General features: G+C 37.2%; 1 pseudogene; it reads left to right on the forward strand.

The window, feature by feature from the left end:
* The first annotated feature begins 838 nt into the window (after positions 1-838).
* Positions 839-936, forward strand: LOC132287401 (small nucleolar RNA R71; annotated as a pseudogene).
* Positions 937-14,628: the final 13,692 nt, after the last annotated feature.

Consider the following 14,628-nt stretch of genomic DNA (forward strand, 5'->3'; position numbering starts at 1 on the left):
CTCTAGAGAGGTGATGAAGCCCTCCCTTGTAAGCATGTTCTAGCTTAGTTCTATTTTGGGGATTATAATGTATAATCTATGGTCTTTTCATGATCAAGAGCATTTCATTTGTTGTAATGGATGTTGATGTATATGAATGATTTTTCTAAGTTGATTATCTTGTTCTAGATAATGTCTTACATTAATCATATTGCTTATGTTTTCATGGTGACAATGGAAATAAGGTTATGAAATGGTTTAATGGCATGCTGGTAGATATCTTTGATAGGCCATTGCTTAGGTAATCCCTTTGATGGTTTATGCTTAATCTCTAGCTTCATGTGCTTCATCATTTTATCAAGGGCTTGATAATCTTTCATTTAAGTAAGTGGGTTTAAGCTGCACTCTAGTTTAGGTAGTCTAAACATATTCACCTTTGATGGATTATTCTTGTTTGTGATTCAATGTACTTTTTTTTAATTATATGGCAATCATGTGTTGCTATATAATTCTTAACCATTATATATTTGGTTTTCCCCTAAATTAGTTCTAATCGAGCATGTGTATAGAGATGGAGGTAGATTCACTTCCCTAGTTTTCTTTACTCGTAATTTATCTCTTTTAATTCTCGCAAGCTTTTATTTTATGAACTTCACATTCTTAGTTTTAGTGACAATCCAACAAATCCTCTATAAACCCCCTTATCATTCTAAAAAGATTCTAGATACTTAGTTTGCCATAGACTAGCAGTCCCAGTGGTTCGACTTACCCAACCAATAGCCCTATGTTACAATGATTTGTGCTATTGCAAATGGGTTGATTTATAATTGATAATCGATCCGTCGATCACCACTTAGGTATGTCATGATGTGGGCACTTCCTAAGCAAATCATTAAACCTTTCCCATGCCTCATGAAACATTTCCCCATCCCCTTGAGAAAATTCATGAATGGAAGTTCTCATAGCATTGGTCTTTGATACCGGGTAGTACTTTTTCAAGAACTCTTGTTGCATTTCTGCCTAAGAAGTTATCGAAAAAGGCCTAAGATTGTTGAACCAATATTTTGCCTTGTCCTTAAGGGTAAAAGGAAAAAATTTGAGTCTTAACACTTCTTCTAGCATGTCTGTGTATTTCACGGTGGAACATACTTTAAGAAACTCATCCAAATGCTTATAAGGTTCTTCACTTGGAAGTCCATGATAGTTGGAATCATTTGAATGGTTTGTGGTTTAATCTCATAGTGATGTGCTCTAAACGGGGGCAATTGAATGCAAGTAGGTGCATTGTATTCATTAGGCACATAATGGTCTCTTAAAGCAATGGGAGGATTCACAACCGGCGGTGCCACTCGGACACCTTGATTGCCTTGCATAATGGGAGGTTGTGGAACAAAAATTGGCCAAGGCATTCCCAATGGAATTTGGTCTTGTTGTTGTGGTGGAATGAATGGTCTAGGCATGCCTAATGGTACTTGAATATTTTCATGATGCACATTAGGGTGGAGGATGCCTTGTTGGTCTATGTGACCAAGGTCCTCCACATGGTCGTCATTCAATTCCTCCATTGGTAAAATGGAGTGATGAGAACTACCTCTTCCCCTAGGATTACGAACAACCGATTCAAGATACAATTAGGAGGGATAAGAGTAGGATTTAATGACTTACGACCATGCATGCACTAGCAAAACAAATAACAAGAAAATAACAATCACTTCGCCCCCATAACAAATCAATCAACAAACATTCTCCATATATACTGATCCCATACCCCATGTTTGAACAATATGCAAAGTAAAAGTAAATTGCCTTCACGCGGACTCACAATTTATCTACAAAATGAAAAACTTGCCACCATGCGGACCAATGATTTAACTAGAGATTGAGTTAGAAAGATCTCACAAAGGGTCCTTAAGGAACTTAAATTAAACTTTCAAGTTTCAAGCCTTGCTATGCTTTGTAAATTTTTAGATTTTAGCTCTTTTTTGTGCTTTTGCTTAGCTTCACTTGGCTTCCTTGCTTCCTTTGTTGAACTCTCTTTGCTCAATGCACCTAGCCAATCAAGAACAAACATAATAAGTAACAAAAAAAAAAAAAAAAAGTAAAGACACAATCAAAAGAGTACTAATTCCTATTTGTTTCCAACACACGGCGTTGCCAATTCAATTCTCAACAACGGCGCCAAAAACTTGGTGCTCGTCAAGCACCAACGTCTAAAAATGTGCACTAAGAGTGTGAGTGTGCAATGTGGCCAAGTTTTAAATTTATAAATGCCACTACTACCTCTAATTAAAAATATAGCTAGGGTGAGTAGGGATCGTCCCAAGGGATTTTAGGCGTGCTTGCAATGGAAACAATGTATAGGGTTAGTAGGTCGAGTGATCAAAAGATGGTGTGTTTGGTTGATTAGACTACAAACTAAACTAAACAAGTTCAATTTAAAGTAAGCAATTTAAATGAAATTTAGAGAAAACAAGAGAGTGAGGTCTTAGGGTCTAGAGGTCACCACTAAACATCACCATTCTAGACATTCAATGTATAATTAATGAAGGGAAACATGTGTTGCAATTTGAGAGTGTGTGATTGATTGTTTCAATAAGCATGGATAACCAATTAAGCATATATTGCCTAAGAAACCTAGTGAATAGCACAATACATCAAACTAAGCCATTAATCCTTCCTTTAAGCTTACAACCAAACACATCACATGGTTAAAGAATAATACTACTTGCATTCATAAGCATGGAACATCAAACAATAAGTATGGATTGTCCTCCAATCTAACAACTAAGGCAACTACACTACAACTAAGCTAAGGCCATGAAAATTAAACTAAATAAACTAAGGGAGAGGCACAATCCATCAAGACATGAGTATGAACCATCAAATAAACCATAATAGTATTCTATTAAGCACTATGCCTTGACAATCTCTAGATCCATAGAATTAACACACATAAGCATGCATCAATAACACAAAAACTAGAGATAAACACATGAACATCTATTCTAGCATACATAGACATATGGATAAAATGAAATAATCAATTGGAAGTATTAAACCACACAAATCATTGAATAAACAAGACTCATATATAAAATAAGTGTCAAGACAAGATTCCAACACAAATCCCATCAAGATACAAAGCATTAGAGTCTAAAAGGCATGCTTAGGGCTAACTCTAGCCCCAAGAAGATGTTTAGCCACTCATTGAAGTAGTCATCCAACCCTCAAGGGCTATCTTCATGGTAGGAATGACCTCCTTCTTGATGGAAACCCTAGAATAATGGAAAAACTCCCAAGAATGTGTCTCTAGACTCTCCTTCTCTCTTTTCTTCCTCTCTAAGAATGTTTCTAAGTATGTTGAAGATATGAAGATCATCCAAAATCTATGTAAAAATGGCTCAAAATCCTTACATAGGAGGCTTAAGTGTCATACCCAATGGTCTGGATTCAGGCACTATGGTCATTGCAATGATTGCACCATGAGACAACTTTTAATGAGCTGGAATTTGATTTAATTCATACTTCAGAGGGTTCGATTGATCGAACTTTGGTGAGATCCATCGAATACTACAGAGATCGATCATCTTTGGCGATGCCTTTTTGAATAAAGACAAATCTCAAAGATATTTTGGGATATTTGGGGAAAGAGACAAGAATGGTAGGTGGGGTGGTAGGTGTGGATAAGATCGAATATTTTCGATCGATCGAATAATGGTTGGATCGATCGAACATGCTGAGATCTTTTGGATAAGGCCAATTGCTTGGATCCATCTTAAAGTGTCCAGATCGATGTTGCTCTGATCGATCGAAGGAATGTTGAGATCGATCGAACATGCTGGTTTACACACTTTGTTTCATTTTGCTTCCACTTTACTCCTTTCTTCTATTCAGCTTGGGATTACTTCTTTTAAGCTCTTATTTGACTGAATTAACTTATTTTTGGGATAAGTACCTAAAAAGGGCAATAAGATGAAATTAGTCTAAAACGGAAAAGTAAGATAGATAAAGGTCCTAGAATACCTATGCTTAAGGGGTTTAATTACGCACTTTTCAGCGCTCATCACTAAGCACAAGGCTCATTCTAGTATATATTGAAACATATGACTTTGGGGAAAAAACTCTATCATGAAGACTACAACAAATATGCATATAATGACATCTCAAAATAATATTCAATTCCCAGCATTCATGTATCAACAAACTAGTCCACATACATTATCTTCAACATCTCATTTATAATAGAATTGCATCTCAAGTTCCTTAAAAGTGAACTGGAATGTAATTTTCTCTTTATAAAGCACGTTTAACCCTTTTATGGTTCATACAACGTCTTCCACATCCTTAATTTATCTTTTGAAATCATAATCCAAGGTATAAATTTATTTGAACACATTTTGTGTTTTTTTTTTTTTTTTTAATGCATGACCATGTACAATGTCCAAGTTCCTTAAGCTCTCTAATCACCCTATGTAATAAGCGTTAAGCCAACGACTTCCAAACCAGATGGTCTTAGGGCGTTAAGTGTAAAGACACTCCTAAGAGTGTAATGACTCGGAATGGTTAGGCTACAAACTCAAACTAATCATACATCTTACATTCTTTCCTTGTCTTCCTTTTTAATCAGTTGTCATGTTGAAAGAATGCAGTTTTATTTATTAATTTTTTTTTTTAATGCCAAGGATTATTTTATTCATCCGGCTTACTAATTCTGGAAGCCAACTAAGTAAAACCACAAGGAAAGGAATGCATTTTCCAGTGTGCTCAATGTGCATTGCGAAGTCACTTAGAGATGAAAGACTCCAAAATAAAACATTTAAATCATGCAATGGACATTTTTCATTTAAACAATCATGCTAGCAACTTTCAATCATTCCTTGATATCCAATCTAAGCATACAAATTGTATTAATCATATAGACTCCCCCCTAAACTTAGTTCTAATAACACCAAAAATCATTTGCCTAAACATACAATATTTTTTATTTTATTTTATTTTATTTTTTCCTTTAAAAAAAAAAAAAAAAAAAAAAAAAAAAAAAAAAAAAAAAACAAATCAAAACAATTAAACAAATCAGCTATATGTACACAATTCAACCGTATTTAACAATGACAATACGACTGTAAATAGCAACTCTCAACACCCTCAAACTTACATTATACATTGTCCTTAATGTATGAAAACACGTATATAAAAATTAAGCAGGCAAGGAAGTGTAAAAAGAAAAGAAACTACCGAGTGCGAGATATGAACTCCAGTGCAACCAGTCTTAGTCAAAAAGCTAAACTTTTCTCCCCCAAACTTGGCCTTGATAATCTGTTCACAAAGAAAAACTAGGTACCAAGCATAAAAGCTGTAATGACCCGGATTTTTCGGACAAATTTTTTCCGTTGTCTTTTCCCTTCTAAGTTTGGTTTCTTGTCGATTAGTGTCGTCTCGAGTGCTCTGGAGTGATTTCCGAGACTCTTTTCTTTGGATTGACAACTTCCTTTGAGGACCGAGTCATTTTCGTATTTTTCCGTTTTACGACACTATTCACCTTTTGTTTTTTCCCTATTTTGTCTTTTCCTTATTTGTCACTCTGTTTGCGTAACCACACTTCTTGTGTTCGGAGTTGGTTTTTGACTTCACGTATCTTCATTCTCAGTGGTTTCCATGAGATACGTATCCTTACTTTCGTGGGAAATTACTCTGGTTGCCCCCGGTGCCCATAGGGGCATAAATGCAAAGTTCTTTGGAAACATTTCCTTTTCTTGGGGTATTTTTTGTAAATATCTTTTGGAGATATTTTATTTCAGGGGTATTTGAGAAAATATCTTTTTCATTCTGGGGCAGTTTCGTACTTTTCACTTTTTGGAGGGTCATTGTGCAATTAATGAAAGTTATTGCTCAATGCCTTATTTTGAGCCTGGATCCTCGTATGGGATTCGTTTTCACATTTCATCGAGTCGTGGACTCTTAGAATTTCCTCCTGGACGATGTTTTCCTGTTTCAGGGTTTCTGGCCCCGGTTTGCGCCAAACTTGTTTTGGGCATAACTCACTGCTCGAGACTTGGTTTTCGATGTTGTTTCTTCCGTTGTTCATATTTTCTCATTTGGAATCTTTTTCGTTCATAGAGTTTTGCCATTTGAGAGCGTCTGCTCAGATTTCACTTTTTCGAACCCGGCGGGGCCCATTCGGGACACTTTTTGAGTTTTTCTATAAATAGGGGGCCTATAAGTGAAAAATCAGATTTTTGCTCTCTCTCTCCTCTCTCTTGGCCGGATCTAGAGGCAGCCATGGCTGCCATCTTCTCTCTCTTCTTTTGAGCTTCTTCCCTTCAATGAAATACCTTAATGCCTTAGTGTTTATTGCTCCCCTCGGCGAGGCCTTTGATTCCAACCGATTGGAATCTCATTTTGGCCATTTCTTGAGTTCGGGTTTGAAGTCAAGTTGTGTTTTTGATGGGGCTTCCTTGGGATTAATATTCGTTGTGTTGTCCCCAACAAAACCTAGGAGTTTCGTCGGATTCAGAGCCGATTTATTTTGGTGGGGAGTTGAGATTTCATCTCAAATGGAGGTAGGGAATGTTTTAGGATTTTGTGTGTGTTGTATTGAGTGTTTAGCATGATTATACAACTTATATATGTGCCTTGTATCAAATCTAGAAAGTTAGTAATTTTTAATTCTTTGTATAAGATTTAAAATTCATGATGATATATAACTTTGATTTGAATTGCGGCATGGTAGAAAATCTTGTTTTAACATGTTGGTTAACATATATTAAATTTGGATTAATTAAATAAGAATTGCTCTTTTTAATTAATATTTATCTTTTGTGAAAGATTAAAGTTCATGGTCGTACCTTGCAAGAAATTGAGTTGTATTATGCTTCTAAATTAAGTTTTGGTATGTTTGTTAACATACTTTAATTTGAAAGCATTTGGTTGAGTTTGAAAATCTAAAGGCTTTAATTAAGAGAATTAATTAAAATCTATTTTTTGTGGTTTCATGGGCCTAATTAAGCTTTTGTGTGAATGTATGTAATGACCAAGATATGTCTATTAGCATATATTAAATTGGGGCCAATTGGAAATGATTTGAAATCTAGAGAGTTTAATTATTTTGATTTAATTAGATTCTATCTTGTTTATCCATGGATTTAATCATATTTTAGAAGGTGCTTCTATTTTAAGATCATAGATTTAGACTTGTGAAGTATTCACTTGATTGTGTTATATGCATTGAAGGGCCCTGTTGTTAAATTTATATTCATGAGAGTATGTTTCTATATGAATATATTATTGGCTTGTGATTTTGTAGCATTATGGATATGAAATACTTATTATGCACAATTGAGAGTTATATTGCTAACTTGTTACTATGTACTAGTAATATGTATAAGTTATGAACTTATTTGGCTTATTTTGGAATCTTGGAACATTGTTGAGTTGAGATGGCTAGGGTTTGGCTCTAGTACGGGGACGTGAGTCCTCTAAGTCATTGAGATAGTGCGCACTTAGGGTGGTCTTCCCCGTGGGTTAGTGCCCGGAATAACCATTGAGGTCTCGGTAGAATTCCGAGCGTGATGTCCAAGTCTTTCACTTTTTGTTTTCGCATTCAATTCTAAGTTGACAATCTTGTTTACCTTGTTGACTTGTGGTTTTGGCTATTGGCAATTTTGATGTTATTAAGAACATCCATACTAAATTGCTATATTTAGTTGTTTTCACACTTTTAGATTTCTAGTTGATAACCTAGAGAATCTATGTCTTGATGTGTGGTATTAGATATTCTATTATGCTAAATTGTTATATTTAGTTGATGTTGCATTTTAGACTTTAAGTTGATAACCTTGAGAATCTATATGTTGTTGCTTTATGTAAGCATGCGCCTATGTAGTTGCTTTGTGGAAACATGCTCCTATGTTGTTGCTTTGTCTAAGCATGACCCTATGTTGCTAAAATTGCATGAATGAGGTGATTGATGCTAAAAATGATCTTAGGTAGCTAGGATGCTCCTTAAGTCTCACCTTTGACATAGATGTTAGGTGGAATGAATCACAATAATTAAATCATGAAAACTTGTAAAACGTAGGTCGATGCATGCTCATTTCCTACGAGTAGCTTTATATTACTCACCCCTACGATACTGGGGCATATTTCAGGTACAAGAATCAAAGTTGAGGTCTTCATTATGCTTGGATGGTTTGTGGACTTGGAGATTTCCATTTTTGTGAAGGTTGGCTTGGAATGCCAATTGTAGTCTTATATGTCAACATGTGTACATTTGATTCCTTATATGTAATGTGTACATAAGTACACTCTTTACGATGTATTTGACATGTATGAGATGAGGCCAGAGGCCAATGACATGTAATTTGTATCCTATGTAATTTTTGACTTCATGGAATGTTATGAAAGTATTGAAAAATATTGAGTTTTTGCTTCACCATGATTGCATTGGGTGTGGGAATTCCATTTTTGATTCTTCCATTAGTATTCATTCACCATGTATGAAGTGTGGCCAAGGGCCAAACGGCATTTTGAAACCATCTCATGATTTAAAATTCCAAGTTTTCTTTCCAAACTTCGTTTTTGGCATTTTGGCCGTTGGGGGGTCATATTTTGCATCAGCCATATTTTTGGGCCATGGACCATTGTAGCACATCTTACTAGGTAAGTTACATTTGCATGCATGGTCATTTCCGGGCAAAGCTTCTACTTGGGTGAAATGAGCCTCCTACGGACTCATTTTACACTTTTGTTGCATATTTTGACCTAAGGGTATTTTGGGAATTTTCTTTGGAAAATAGATTCCGATCTTCACATGGTCACCTAGAAAATGTGATTTTAGGGGGGGTTTCTTCTTTGTGTTTTTCCAGAAAATGCCATCTTGGCATCAGAAATTGCATCCGAAGTTCAGCTCTCAGTTTTTAAATTTAGCAGCTTTTTGGATCCTCTGGACCAGTTTTCTTGGGAGGGCATTTTGGGCATTTTACAGTGAGATTTTTTCAATTTTTCTCGGGAGTCACATAGAAAACTCAATTTTGAGGGGTTTCTTATTTGAGTTTTTCCATAAAATGCCATCTTGGCCCTCAAATTTCCATTTTTCCCGGAAAAACCCCTACTGCCAGGTTTTTGGGTTGCACTTTACTACCCTCTTCACATGTAAACAGTTACGAGGGGTTTCATAACCGGTTATATGTGCATGGGCAGTGTTTTGGTCATAAATTTTGGCCTCCTAACCGGTTAGGAAGGTCTCCTAACTAGTTAGATGTTCATGGGTTGCCTCTTTTGGACCGTTTTGCCCCTTCTTCTTCCGTTAGCCATATCTTCTTCATCCGGACTCCAAATCAAGTGATTCTTAAGTCTAAATTCATTAATTTTTTGTTGTTTTTCCAATGGTGTGCTCGGTGGCACCCACTTTTAAGCTGGAAATGATGTTTTTGCCCCTAGGTTCATTCTTGTTCGTTTTTGAAACGTTGCTTCCGCATTTGTTTTCCTTGGGTTCCGTGACCTTGTTGAGGGTCACATTGGCGTCTTAGAGTCATGTTGTATCTCTAGAGACCGTTGTTTTGTCTTTTGCTTCCGCATTTTGGATCCGTTATCGGGTCATCTTTCGGTTCATCACTGACACACCGGATTGAAAAACTTGGAACGTCACAAAAGCATAGACATATAAAGATATAAATATGAAGTAATATGTCATGCTTTATTCAAAACCGGGAAAGAAAACCAAAATATGTGCACATTAAAAAGTGCACCCACAATTGTTATGCCAAACATGACCCAAATCCTAGAATTATTCAAAACACACAAAGCAAAAATAAATAATATGAACTAGATTGTGATACCCCTCGGATCCGAGACACGGGTTGATCAGGCCCAGGCCCAAACCCGAGGGAATATCAAACAATTAATATTTTTTTATAACGAACACGGAATACAAAATGAATTAAGAAATGAAAGTTTAAAGCTGAAAAGAGAACTAAAAGATAATCCTTAAATAATTAAATACTTAAATTTGATAAACCAAATATCCATAATTTGAACAACTCGGGAATCCATCTCTAGTGGACCCCTAATAAAAATCTCACACTGAATGAAAGTAAAACGAAAGATAAAATCCAAATCCAAGATCTGGAAAGAAACCCTACATCTCGGTAGAATGGAAGATCGTCTCTGCTCAGCACGAACAAGCTCAAGCCTGGAACTGACGTACACCTGAAAAATAGGAGTGGGTCAGGCCCACAAACAAGTTCTATCCTACTACAATCCAAGCAGAGACTCGATACGCATGTACATACTAAATAGTTCAACAATAACTAATAATCCGTACATATATATATCCACACTACTGGACTCTTGCTAGGCCATGAAGGGGGTCTCAACCTGGATAGAAGGCATCACACAATACGCACCTGAGTGGGCATGAGTACCTAAACCTAAACAGGGTATACCTCAACCTTCACAGTCAGCTATACATCCAACTGCATTTACGCACCCTAACCGTCGACACTGAGACTCAAGCTCATGACACGGTAACATAAAAATATATCTAAACTCCGTTTCTAACCATCCACAAGAAATCCAGTAAGTCACTCGGCGTATTCAACCGTATCGACTTATATATATAAAAAGGATTGTATTTTATAACCCGTGCCCTTACTCCAAAATAGGTAGGACTTAGCAATTTGAGCTAATCCAAACCTAGTATGTCACCGTCCCATACCGGTACATACAATCCAATCCGTCCAATAGTTGATAAAGCATATACAAGTACATAACAATATCAACGAGTCCATATCAAGCATATCAGAATGTATTAACAATCGTTCTTGAATAGTCCCAACAAATTGATTAACATTGGAAACATAAATATCAATATTAATTACTCTATTCCACGCATTTAAATAATTTATAAATGCCAAAACCAACAATTCCAACCTAACCATGTTAGAATAGATTAACCATCATGCTTTAATAAATCCAACCACTAATTAAGTACTAACAGTATCAGTGTCAAAACCCACAGTTCCAAACTAAGCACATTAAAGTAGACTAGAAAAACATGCTTAATTAATCCAACAATAAGCCGTTACCTGATCACCCACAGGACTGTGTCTGTAAATATAAGTTTATTCCCGGTATCCATAATTAACAGAGCTTAAACAAATGTTATAATATTTATTTCCATGGCATGCATAATAAATCTAGACAATTTATCATACTGTTAAGCTCCTATTCAACAAAATTGACGAATTAAATGTTAAGTTTAATCATCAATTAATCTTTAGCAAAAATACAGATTCCTTGTATGTAGGTATACTCTAAGAATTTGCGATTAGTAATGCACAAACTCTCACAAGAAATTTTACATTATAATCTGGAAGTTAGAAACTCCAAATCCACCCAAGTCTACAAGACATTCGTAATTAACTCCATGTAATCCTAATGATTAATGCTTTGTGTCCAAATCTATGTTAATCTGATCTTTGCATATTTATGTTTACTCTAGACCACTCCTAAACCATCCATTACAGTATTCATTCTCCACTAAAACATATTAAAACAATCACTAGGAAGCCTAATCACTGAAAAGTGGAAAAACAACCAACAGAACCAAAAACCCACGAACAAACAACCTGGAGCCGGCTCCAGAATATTGGAGCCGCCTCCAATGGCCCTGGAGCCGGCTCCTAGACCATTGGAGCCGCCTCCAGTCCAAGGAGAGCCGGCTCCAATCCAATAGGAGCCGGCTCTCTCCCTCCTCTTCTTCGTGTTCTCCTCTCCAGTCGCCGTTTACGCCTCTGACACTTCACAGTATAGGTTTTCAGAGAGTTTAACTTAATCCCAGAAGATTCCAACCCTTTATTCAGTTCACTTAGAAAAATAAAGTAGAACACTCCCTACCTCAATAGAGAATTGAATCTCTATAATCCTATGTAATAAGCTCAAAATGGAAAACCAAGCTAGGTTTTATATAGAGGAAAGTGAGAGGATACTATTATATTCCAAGTTCAAAGTTCTAAGGTGAGTGGAAGGTTATTAAAATAAAGCTCAAAGCTTTAATTCAAGCTTAGCTTCAATGGAGATTTCTTAAGATTCTTGGAAGAAAGGTGGTGAATCAATTAAAATGTACTAGAAAACCTTAAGTAAAAGTGGCGGGGATCTCCACTCATTAGGTGCTCTTGCACTACCTTTCACACACACACTTCCAAGACTAATTGTGAAGCCTACACTTGTAATGAATCTAAGTGAGCTTCCAAGATCAAATATTGAGCCTACACTTGTCAACCATCCATGCTAGCATGTGTTCCACTCCTAGGCCAACAAATGGTTGAATCTCCACTCTCCATGTGTCAAAGGATTAAGCGCACAAGTGGCTTCACTACAAAATCAACAAATGGCACCTTAGGAAAGTGACACTTGTCACATTTTTGGAAATTGCAAAAAGGTCCTTTTTGAAAATATCTTCTATATTAAATAGCTAAATGGTCCCTAAGACGAAAAATAATTACTTTACTTAATTACCCAAAAACCCCTCAAGTTATGGATAATTACAAAAAGTCTTGTTTTTATGCCTTTTACAAGAGAAGTAAGCATTTAACATGGTTTTCTACAAAAGTGAAAATGTAGATATCATGGAAATGAAATATAATGGATGTATGCAAAGTTGGAATCAAATCCGAGCACAAAAAGTGAGGTTATGCAAGGAAAAATGAAAAAAAAAATGACTAAAGGACGAAATAGGGAAAAGACGAAAAAATAAATTTACCGAAAAAGAAAAGGAGGGAAATTTCTGGGTCATTACAACTTACCTTCCTTAAAGGGATTTTATCCCTGAAATCGAATCATACCTAAAAGAGAGAACAAATGGGGATACCGAGAGCGAACCTCCTGCTCGAGCTCCCAGTTAGCCTCCTCAATGCCGTGATATCTCCATAAGACCTTAACCAATGGAATGGTCTTGATCTGCAAGACCTATTCCCGTGAATCAAGAATCTGGACTGGACCTTCCTCGTAGGTCACATCCTCATCAATAACAACATCTGTCCATCGTAAAACATGTGATGGATCCGGTTCGTACTTCCTCAGCATTGAGACATGAAAGATGTCGTGAACCCTATCCAGGTCTGGCGGTAATGCCAAACGATTAGCAACTTCACCGACGCGTTCTAAAATCTCAAGTGGCCCAATGAACCTAGGAGACAACTTGCCAGTCTACTAAAATCTCAGAAGTCCCTTGCACGGAGAAATCTTAAGAAAGATATGGTCTCCTACCTCAAAAGACAAGGATCGTCTCCTCCTGTCAGCGTAACTCTGCTGTCTGCTCTATGCGGTAACCAACCGCTGCCGAATCAATTTGATTTTCTCTGTAGTCTCAATGATAATGTCGGGACCCAAGGCAACAGTATCACTGACCTCGGTCCAACAAATTGGGGATCTGCAAGGTCTACCATACAACGCCTCACAAGGTGCTATGCCAATGCTGGCCTAGTAACTGTTGTTGTAGGAAAACTTAACCAAAGGTAAGTAGTCCTCCCAACTACCACCGAAATCCAAGATACAAGCCCGTAACATATCCTCCAATACCTGAATGGTGCGCTCTGACTGAGCATCAGTCTAAGGATGGAATGTTGTGCTAAAATGAAGCCCCATATCGAGAGCCTCCTGAAAACTCTGCCAAAAATGAGATATGAACCACGGATCCCTATCCAAAACAATGGATATAGGAACCCCATGAAGCTTGACAATTTGTCTCACATACAGTCCACTCAGTCTCTCTACACTATCTGTCACTGCCATGGACAAGAAGTGAGCCGTCTTAGTCAACCTGTCAACTATGACCCAAACGGCATCCTTCCCTGCCTGAGACCTTGGAAGTCCTGTTACGAAGTCCATAGAGATATGCTCCCATTTCCACTCAGCTACTGGTAAAGGTTGCAACAATCCTACCGATCACTGATGCTCTGCCTCACTTGCTGACAAGTAAGGCATCGAGCCACAAACTGTGAAACATCCTATTTCAGGCCTTGCCACCAAAACTATTGCCGTAGATTGTGATACATCTTCGTACCACCAGGATGAACTGCGAGTCGAGAGTGGTGAAAATCTCAAAGAAAGTCTTCACGACAAGACAAAGGAACAAACATCATCCCCTTATACCTGAGACCGCCGTCTGAATGTAAGTCCAACCCTCTAAATTCTTGCCGCCTGAAATCCAAGCATGGATGGCCTTCATCTCCCCATCCTCTAACTGTGCCTCAATAACTCTACTAACAAGAGTCGGTTGAGCCACAAGGCTAAACAAAATAGCCAATGAAGCGTCCTCGTAAGACTGTAAACCAAGATTTGTAAGTTCTTCTAACATCTTCCATCTGTGAATGGAAATGCTAGCAAGAGTCCCCCGTGACTTCCTACTCAATGCATCGTCCACCACATTGGCCTTACTTGGATGGTACTGTAACTCAAAGTCATAGTCCTCCATGAACTCAACCCATTTGCACTGTCTCAAGTTCAAATCCTTATAAGAGAAAGAGATACTTAAGACTCTTGTGATTGGAGAAAAACCTCAAACTTCTCCCCTACAAATAGTGTCTCCACCCCTTCAGGGCAAAAATAACTGCTGCCAACTCCAAATCATGTGTCGGATAGTTCAACTCG

This window comes from Cornus florida, unplaced genomic scaffold, assembly GCF_030987335.1.
Source record: "Cornus florida cultivar Cherokee Brave unplaced genomic scaffold, ASM3098733v1 CherokeeBrave_3.0.0_Hap2_Chr11, whole genome shotgun sequence".
Lineage (NCBI taxonomy): Eukaryota > Viridiplantae > Streptophyta > Magnoliopsida > Cornales > Cornaceae > Cornus > Cornus florida.